Source organism: Leuciscus leuciscus (assembly GCF_965113295.1).
Source record: "Leuciscus leuciscus genome assembly, chromosome: 6".
NCBI lineage: Eukaryota > Metazoa > Chordata > Actinopteri > Cypriniformes > Leuciscidae > Leuciscus > Leuciscus leuciscus.
Genome location: NC_138730.1, coordinates 26,688,515 through 26,699,108, shown reverse-complemented (window position 1 = coordinate 26,699,108; position 10,594 = coordinate 26,688,515). Strand labels below are relative to the sequence as shown.

Sequence of the window (10,594 nt, the reverse complement as noted above, 5' to 3'; positions counted from 1 at the left end):
CCACAGAGTGACCTACTGGCCCTGATTTGTGCCGCTCTGGAAGTCAGTGCACCTACCCCTGCTATCACAGTAAATCAGCCTTCAACACATTGCATCATTAATCGCTGGAGCGTATCTGTGGCGCTCATTACATCACATCTCTTTGCCGGTGAGACGTGGATGTAGAAATGATGGTGTCATGGTGAAAGTAAAGTGACTGAACTTTGAGACAACGGCAGAGCAAGAGCAAGTTTACTGCTTTGGAGAGTCTACTGTGCAATTACACACTACTGCACTGAGGGAAGTGTACTAAAAGCCTGGCAAAGTGTTCACTCTGAGAGAATGTGTCAGAGCGATAAGGTATCACAACAATGCTCAAACCCGTAATCCAGACCTCCCTAGACCGATTCCGGCTCTTGCTTTTTGATCCATGCAAAATACAGAAGTGTTCTGTCTTTGTGCCTGTCCCTCGATGTCAGAATAAATCTGCTCTGTTACTGCGCCGTTTCAGAATGAATGTTTAACGTCTTGTCTTTCTTGCTGTTTCGCAGGTCGAAATCCCCTCTGACCTCAAGATGTTCTTCTGGATGCTTTTTTGTTTTCCCTTTGCATCGCTTAGTGTCTTTTATGCTAAGCTGAAGTTAATTTCTCTGTCTGTCTCTGTTTCTCTTGATATACAGAAGCTCTGGGTGAGCGTCACCAGCTGTGTCTTTCTCTGTTAGACTGATGACTAACTGTGCAGTTTCTTACATTTTTATTAGTCTCATTGCTGTCAGACTTGTTCCTCGCCTTTTTATTATTTTTTTTTAACTGTTTATTCTGTTGTTTTAAAGGTTAATTATTCCAATGATTACGATGAAGTTAATTTGTTTGCTGATTTTGATTGACATTGTGCATGTTTAATAATTCGATCAGGGAAAATTATCTTATTTTGAGCACTTACAGATCACATCAAAACTGTATGACTTTCTTCTGTGCAACATAAAAATACTTATTTATTTATTTATTTATTTATTTATTTTAATGGAAGTTTGGTTCCCAACACTCTTCATAATATTTTCTTTTGTGTTCCGTAGAAGAATGTCAGTCATACCGGTTTGGAAAGAGTAAATGACAGAATTAGCATTTTTGGTGAACTATCCCTTTAAAGGGTATTTTTGTCCTTTGAAAAGTAACTGAATGCCCTGCTACATATATTAGCCTACAGCAGGGGTCGGCAACCTTTTTGTCATAAAGTGCCATTTTTAAGTTTCCAAGTTCATCACTGTGCCACAACACACACATAGCCTATATATATATATATATATATATATATATACACTCATATAAATACACAAACATTTTACATTTTCATAATGGCTTACACAGAAATAGTACAGAAATGTAAATATTTCTCTTGAAATTTGTTTTAGATTTAGATAGACAATTTAATAATATTTATAACTCCTAACTAGAGATGCACCGATTACAATTTTCTAGGCCGATTCCGATTTTTCATTGAGTTTGACCTGCCGATACCTATTTTTTTAGCCGATTCCGATTTAATTTTTTCTAACTACTTTACAGCACACACAAATATTTGTTTTCTAGGCTATATATATTTTTTATATATATAAAATACCATATCCTTTTACCCAAACTGAATAATAAAAACAAGTTTAAATGGGTAAATTTTATATAAATATTTTTGAGTCTTAATTTTCTTTTCTGACATAACCTAATCCAGTTCTTGTTAAAACACACTAGACATGCACATTCTGTGCATTTTGGGCACTTTTGTTTGGAATCATATTTATTTTGTCCATCAAAAGTGTGCTTTCACTTTAGCCCCTTTCACACAGCGCTTTGAACCCAGCGCACAGCGCTTTGCCTTCTGTGTGAATGCAAACACGACCCGGGATTGATGCCGGGTTGGGGACCTAGTAACATTGCCGTGTTAAGTCCCGGAACGAAAAGAGTCCTGTGTGAACGAAAGCCGTAATAATGCCGTGTCGTAGTGATGACGCTGAAGCCGGGATCGTTCGCCAGCTGTGAAACGATACGTTATGCGCAAGTTTATGATCGAATCAGAGAGAGAAATCGCAGCTCTAGGCAAACTTAAGACATTTTAAGTTACATCGATGTCACGTGTCTTCACAGGATTTGTACGGCTTGTGTGAGAACGCACTCTCTGATTCCGGAAAATCACTGGCAGTGTGAATGAACCAAAATCAAACGAACCCGGGTCAAATAAATCTCGGGTCACTTTATCCGTGTATTTTCTGGAATCTCTGTGTGAAAGGGGGCTTTAAATTGAGCGTGAGCAGCGCAGACAAAATAGACTCGGCGGCGAAACCCCTGCTTCACTGCTGCTCACGCGACGCTCCTGTTGGGCGCTCGCGCGCTGCCCCTGCTCCCGGTGTGGATTAACATGTACGCCGAAAAAAATATGCGTGAAACGGCCGTAATTCACGAGGTTTCCTACATGTGCGTTCCGTGTGCACGTGTGATGCTGATGTTGCGCGATGTTAATCATGGGGAGCCCGAGTGCATGACCGGCATAAAACTAGACTACTTTATCTGAATGAAATAAATACACTTCTCTCGCATTTGCTTGTGTGCCAGCGATTAACCCTCCGCGTGCCAGTGTTGGCACGCGTGCCTTAGGTTGCCTACCCCTGGCCTACAGTAATCGTAATTGTATTTAAAACATATTAATGTACATGTATAATTATAATGTCATTATAAAATATATATTTGTTTATATACACACTATAAATACATATATGTGAAAATAATTAATAAAAAAAAAATGTAAAACACCGTTCCTTACATAGCCTATCTACGCGCCCCCTGAGCCCCCATAATAAAGATGGACAGTGACATAGAAATTTATACGAATTAAGCATAATACAAGTACAATTGAGGTATTATCGAAATATCTAAATTTTAATAACGAGTGCTTATTTAACAAAAGGCAAGTAAAAACGGTCAGGGTTACATTTTAGACACATACAAACCTCTGAAGGGATAGAAAAGTCCTTGGGACTTGGTACCTCATCACTCGCAAGTCGCAACCTGCATAGGTGAACAATGCTTGCTACTCACACATAGTTTAGATGTGTCCGTGGTTGATGGCCAACCAACCGCCCGCAGCCAGAGTCTAGCCCTGGCAGCATCGCGGGGAAAGATATGCAATGCACTGGAACTTTTTCACTACGAAAACAAACACTTGCGTCCCATGATTGCCTCTCTCATCTACTACGCGATATCTGACATATTTGACATGTCTGTCATTGGAAAGATCCACATGGTCTCATGAATAATTAAGAGACAGTGTCTTCTCATTGGATAATGAATAATTATGAGACACAGAGGAGTCATCAAAGTACTACAGTGCTCTGCCACCTCACAGCCTGTGACGTGGACACGATGAAGATTTTAAACCCCGGAAGACAAAAATAGCGGGAAAAAACTAAGATTTAACCATTTTCCCCCTACTATTAAATCTAACAGATGCTAACATTGTCTTCAATGGTGTTCAACACACATACCTCTGTTAAAATCTCAAAAAAATTGGTTCAGGCTTTCATGACCCTTTAAGAACATCCACTTAATACGAGTGTAGTTGTTACCGGACCCTTAAAATTACTCTCATTGGTGTAACATAATGGATTCAATTTCCATCATATTTTTGACTTTGATAAAACTAGTTATTTTAGCAGTTTAAGCATTTTTAAAACATTTTTTTGTAAAGTTCATGCAGACCGTTGCATTATTTTTACTGTTTTCAGCTGGCGTTAAACCACACTTGTCTGTACCCTTTGCTTATAAAGCACCGGATGCACAGTCGTGAAAGTTACAGCGCAGGACTTGAATAAGAAAAAGCCTCAAAACAAGCAAATGACTCAACAGCGGAATTAAAGACCATCTGCTTCAGCTGATTTATCACAGAGGAGCCGAGAGAGAGACAAGAGCAGAATTAGCAATGCAAATACAGGCCAAGGATCAGCTAAAGTACAAGGGAAAGGACATGCTGTGTGATAGTAATAATAAATTTGACTCCGGTTCTGTGCCACATGGGGACTACGGCCACTTATACAACAGCCTCAATGACATACACAGAATATCATTTTTCATCCAATTTCAACAGTAATAGTAGTTTACCTGCATAAAATCTGTTCAATATTAATATTGTACGAGTTTGCGGAGTGTGATCTACATTTACCTTTTCTTTTTTCTTTTTTTGACATAACTGCAGTGTGTATTTTTGTAAAATATATGATTTGCAAGTAGTTATTTTTTAGAAGAAAAAAAAAAGTTCTGGTGCTTCTCTCAAAAACAGCTCAAGTACGTACAAAAACATTAACATAACGCTTTCTTGTTGATTTCATCCACGGTGTACCAACTAGTAAAAGCACAAACATACTATTGATAACTATCTAAATTATGTATGAAGCGATGGGTCATATTTAATGCAGCGCTTACCTTCATTGATTCTCCATATAAGGATGAAAAGAAAAAATATTTAATTAGATTAGCTCCCTACAGTCCCATCATGAAGTAATGATATAAGAAGAACGAGCCCCCAAAAAAAAAAGGTTATCCTTGTATGTCTTTTCTAAGGGAGATTTTGGGTCTCAATAGACTCCTCACTGTTACTGTAAATTAAACAATAGGGAAACAAGAGCCAGTCTTCACAATGATAATTAGTGAAAAAATAATTCATGCAGCTTTCACAGTAGGCATCCGCTTTGATATCTCTCTGCTGATCTTTATTTTCAGCACATCTTTATTGGAAAGAACTCAGCTCAATGGCTGTGATCTTTAATAGCATGGGGTGCCTTTGGATTTATTTTGTGTTAATTGCAGCTTAGCAGTAAAAAAGGAAACATCCCCACATTGTTGTATCCACACTATGATAGAAACTGAGAGTTAGACAAGTGATACTGAATGCTGATGAGGAGGACAACTGGGTATTCATCTAAGATCATGCATTACACATGACCTCCCCTAAGTAAACAACTGCTGTCAGAGTGTGCAACGTGACGGCATATTTTCATCTTTTGTCATCTAGCATGCAAAGAATTCTTTGGAAGTACCGTGGTATAGATTATAGCTCTTTGAATTTCTATTTTCCTAAAGTGGTCTGTTGCTGTGTAACACTGAATAACAGTGCTTTGTTCTATCAAGTATTCAGTTAAGGGTCTGTGATCTGTTTAGAAAAAAGGAATAAAACTATAAGTCATGTTGACAATGCCTTATGCAGATTTCATACATATATGTATGTATATAAAAGGTAAGAAATTTGAAACCAACATCAGAAGCTACCTGTAATCAATGGATTTAACCAAATATCTTTTTTCTTGTATTTATTTATGACATTTTTTTTTCAGTATCATGGGGACTTTTTTCTGGATTAGCACATTAGCATTTAGTCACTGGTGATGAACTGTTCTCCTCCGTTTTAAGTCTGATTGACTGAATCGTGATTTTTATCCTGGCATTATAGAGGCTATAAAACAAAATCCTCTGTAGTCTTTTGATACAAAGCCCCCTGCCAAGCAGTCGTCGTCTATTAGACGTGATTATAGTCATTTACAACTTTTCCTGGTGACTTGTCCCACCTTTTCAAAGACGTTTCGCTTTTTGTTTGTCAATTTTACTCTTGGCAAAGGAGTGTCAGGGGAGAAAAATAATCTGGGTGCAAGTATAAATAAACATAATGACACAGTCGCTTATAATCATAAATACATTTCATTTTGATGTGCCAACAAACTGCTTTTCAACTTTTTCACATAATCCACATTGCATTAATACTTGGCATGTTCACTTTTTTCACATCGGATAGCTTAAATGTAACATCTAGTGACAGTTAGCTGTAATAAGTAAGAGCAGTTACTAGGCTAATTAATTAAAGGGATGATGGGGGAGTTGGTGACCCGTGGGCCTGTTTTGATCAGATTCCAACAAGCAGCTCAGCGGATCTGCTGGTCGCCTCTAGACTGGGTGGTTCAATGCCTTCACCATAACCTGGCTTCATTATGGCTCAGTAGCTGCTTAACCACTGTTCTGTGTGCAATCAACATGCTAATGAAGCCTTCCTAGCAGTTCCTTCAGCCATGGGGGACAGAATACATCAGGCCTCCTCTGGTTTCACACGGCTGATTACAACCACTGCACTAAGAATGGGTATAGCATGCTGCCAGACTCAGGTGAAGATTTAGTTGTACTGTATGTCTCAGTGGTTGATTTTGATTAAAACTAACGGATTTAAACTTTCCTTTCTTTTCGTGAAGGTCACGTTAAAACTGGCTGGGAGACTTTTTATGCTCATCATTTATTTTTGGTACTTTTCAAATGATTCCCTCGTTTTTATTGTTTTACCCTTGTCCTCAACCCAGACTATTCTTCAACTATGAATAACCATTATAAAATGTGACATATTACATATTTAAAACTATATGGTAATTTGTAGTTGCATATTTATAAACAATTTATATATATATATATATATATATATATATATATATATATATATATATATATATATATATATATAAATAAAAACAATTTCATAAATAACATTTCAATAAATAAAACATTTAAATAAAAACATAATAAAAAATTATGGCAGTTGGCCATAATTTCCACCCAAAAAAAAAAGTAAAGGTAATACACTTGTATATAATATACTATACTATATATAGTATAGTATAACATTGTATAATATAGTATATACTATACTGAAATTAAAGAGTAAAACATGAGTTTTTTTAAACAAAAAAGATTTGAAAAAAAAAAACATCCATTTGCTATAAACAATTCACTCAAATTAAGAACTTCAGAAAGTGTTATATTTGTGTGTTTAGTGTGTTTGTATGAAATGAATCTTTCCTCATCATGACCTTTTGTTTGCTTGTAGTTTATTGATTTTGATATCTTTATTGCCTGTTTTGACATTTTTCTTTTTTTCAAGTGTATGCATTGCTTGTTTTTCTTTCATTTATTTTCAATCTTTATCCACACTTCCAATATCATGATGAAGACTACAGATCCAAAAATTCAGATGCAAACATAATGTCATGCAATATTTACAGCCCTATGAGAATCTTACAGATGAATGTCTTCATTCATTATGTCTGTCATTATCACGAGAGCAGATGACACAATGATTGACGTTTATTCGTGATGGAATTCATTCAACACCCACATCATTTTGATCTGTCCGGTGCATTATTCTTGGAAGTAATTAACATCAGCTCAGAAACAATAACACTGCGGTGATAATTGTTGGTGAATACTCATCTTCATATTTCAATGTTCTTTCTGTAATTAGCCTGTTGACATCATACAAAATCCTAGCTCTACTTAAAGCTGGAAAAAACTCATATCATATAAGTAATTGAAAACAGCCAGATGATTTTAACACAACATTGCTTGGGAGATTTATCCATATAAGACTGCTTTGAATGATAAATAAGCTTGTTCGAACAGCAGCAACATGTAATATTCCATAATAATTGGCATGGTGATATGTATGAGAAAATTTAAATTCACATCCGAATCTACACTCCTGCACCCCAGTAATTCCTGGAGGAATCTTTGTAAATGTCAATGATGCCCTTTCTGAAACTCCCATAGCATGTTTATGAAAGATTAATGATGTAATTTGCAAGTAATAGGTGATGTTTAGGCAATATTCGAATAATGAAGTTCTCATCCATGTGTAATATCCATTAATTATTCATTATTGCGTGTTTAATTCAGTTACGTGACAGCAACGTCCAAACTGACCTGTAAATAACTGGAGACAATAAAATAATTACAAGATATGCTTTGCATTCTTCTACGGGGTTAGGATGGCAGTCATTCTGCAACCCACGCAGTTTCGTTGCCCCTGATATTGTATATTACGTTGGCTAATGGCATCTCTTTTTCGCACCAAAATTGATCTAGAACCATCCATAGCAAAATGTGAATCTTCACTCAATTACTATTTCATACTCTTTTGTCTTGCTGCAAGTAAAAAAAATAAAATAAATAAAGCTTCTATTGGCTTAGACATGACAGATTCACGGAGCAGAGAAAGAGAGAAGTCTCTGAATCACTGAACTGTTACTTAACAGATTTTCCCAGAATTGAACGGCTGACTCTTGGGTTAATAGACCAAGACACTTCTGACCCGAAGTAATGTTGCTCCAAATCAACAAATATCAAAGAGTCAGTTAAGACCGTTCACCGTGCTCATGAACTGAAGTGTCAGAGCAATATAGAGTAGCTTAGGTCATGTAAGCATGATGTTGATGTTGATAGACATTGGAGAGTTTGTTTTCAGTCATCGGCTCCTTCAGCTTTCTCCCGTTTGATGCATAACAAATGGCAGAAAAATAAATAAAACATTGGTAGACAGTGGAAACCGATGTAGACTTTACAAGTAGGCCTCATTGATTTTGACGGTCAGTCAGCTGCAAACGTGTGCTTGATGGAGCGGGAATTAAATCAGCGTTGACTGGAGGAGATTGCCTAAGGTTAAATGACAGATTCTGTGTTTTTCATCCCATACCTTACTAAAATGGTTGTTTCTGATCATGAGTTATGGCCCTATAGCACAACGTTGCTGATTGCTGTAGTTTTGAGTCAAATATTTTTCAGCCTTTCACCAGGATTGAATGCAGTCACAACAGGCATTTGTTTAAAGCCTTCAAAGCCTCCAATATTATTCAGTGTAATTTCAAATAGTGCAATGTTGGATCTGTGCATTTATCTTTTTAAATCAGGCATTTTAAAGCATGCTGTTTTCTCTGGGACTTGTGTGAGAATCTGCAGACTTCTTATGCATGCTTACATTTTATGCTTAAATAAGTGATACAATGGAGAAATAAAAGACAAACTTATTTAGCTTTATTAAAAAAAGAAGCGGAAGGCGGTACTCATACTCATTTAGGCTGAACTCATCTGTCCCTGGTTTTCTGTGAGAGGTTCAGTTTGTGTACAGTCTGTTTATTTTAATTACCAGTGGTGGAGTGTGTAAAGGCTTGATTGCTTTCACACTGAAAACACCACTGATTAAAGGAAGCCAGTGCGCTTTTGATAGATCTACCCTATCGGATTTTGATTCATGCCATCGGCTGTGGCTTTAACTGGTGTCTTTTATGTGCTCAGGGTAAATAGTTTGTTTACTAATGAATGGCAATTTTGGCAAGACACTCTATCCCATCAAACAGTCCCTGCAGTCAAATAAAACCACTGCAGCACCCAGACACGTGGATAGTTCTAATGAGAGGAAATTAAACATCAATGCAGAACAGTGTGCTTAAATAACCTGCCCAGGAGCCTTTAGCCACGAAACACACAAATCTGGGGAAAAGAGTAGGTTTGTCAATTTCACCTGACTACATTTGCTACTTCTTCTGATGCCAAAGGGAATTTTTCATTCTTTGTTAAGAGCACGTTCTTACATTTAAAAACGTGTTTAAAAGGGTGGTTGATTATGATTTCACTTTTTTCATTTTAGTTAGTGTGTAATGTTGCTGTTTGAGCATGAACAACATCTGCAAAGTTACAATGCTCAAAGTTCAAAGCAAAGGGAGATATTTGCTTTTTAAGAAATCGTTTTTTAAGGACTACAGCAAACGACATTAGTGACACTATAGTGACATCACAAACCCTAAAATGTACATAAACCCCGCCCCCGGGAACGCAATTTATAGATTATCATGATAGAATATATGCTAATCAATGACTAGAAGATAACTACACATAAGCTACATAAATTAATTAACTAACCATTCAAAAATGTCTTATTGCTCTACATGTTGTCACTTTTTCTTGAGTCTCTCCATCATTGTCTGACTCCGGTTTGAACATAAAAGTCTCAAAGTTTTAGAAATTTTCAGTGCATGTGTGTGTGAGGTAAAAGGACACGAGCCCTTGAAGCTCCGCCCACTGTGTCGGGAGCAGCAGCTCATTTGCATTTTAAGGGACAGACACAAAAACTATTAGTTTTGGCTCACCCTCAAAAAGTGACAACTTTAACATGCTATATAAAAATATCTGTGGGGTATTTTGAGCTAAAACTTCACATACACACTCTGGGGACATCAAAGACTTATTTGACTTCTTGTGAAAAGGGCATTATACCACCCCTTTAACAGTTTAAATGATCTTTACTGAACTTAAAGGAAATGTTTTGCCTGTTTTAAACCAGCATTGTATAGTTTCATGTCAGTATGTAAATGAACAGTGTGTACTCTTTCTCCATGTTACCTGCACCCTGCAGATCTACCCGTTTATTTTGTCCATTTATACGTCATTTTGCGTCATCCGACAGACTTTTGCCAGCTCCAAGGGTTTTGTTAAAAAACTACAGTATTTCTGAATTGTTATATTCCCACAAAGCACCACAACAGTATGAAACAATGGTTCTCTTCTGTGAATCTGGGATCGTTATTCTGATTGGTCAAACGAATCAATATTTCCTACTACTCACCACTTTCCGTAGCAATGCCGTAGTCCGCTGATCCGGGTCTCTGAAACATCTTTTCATACATTGTTTCATACAAGCGCGATTGACGCCATCTTGCATCTCTGTTATAAATGAAAATGAACTCAGATGACTTCAGTATATTAAAGT

General features: G+C 36.8%; 1 long non-coding RNA gene across 1 annotated transcript; it reads right to left on the bottom strand.

Moving 5' to 3' along the window:
- Nucleotides 1-1,629: 1,629 nt before the first annotated feature.
- Nucleotides 1,630-10,116, bottom strand: LOC309500613. The gene is made up of 2 exons (XR_014206635.1): nucleotides 9,784-10,116; nucleotides 1,630-2,636 (listed from the first exon to the last, which is right to left on the bottom strand). It is a non-coding gene; the product is annotated as an uncharacterized lncRNA (long non-coding RNA).
- Nucleotides 10,117-10,594: the final 478 nt, after the last annotated feature.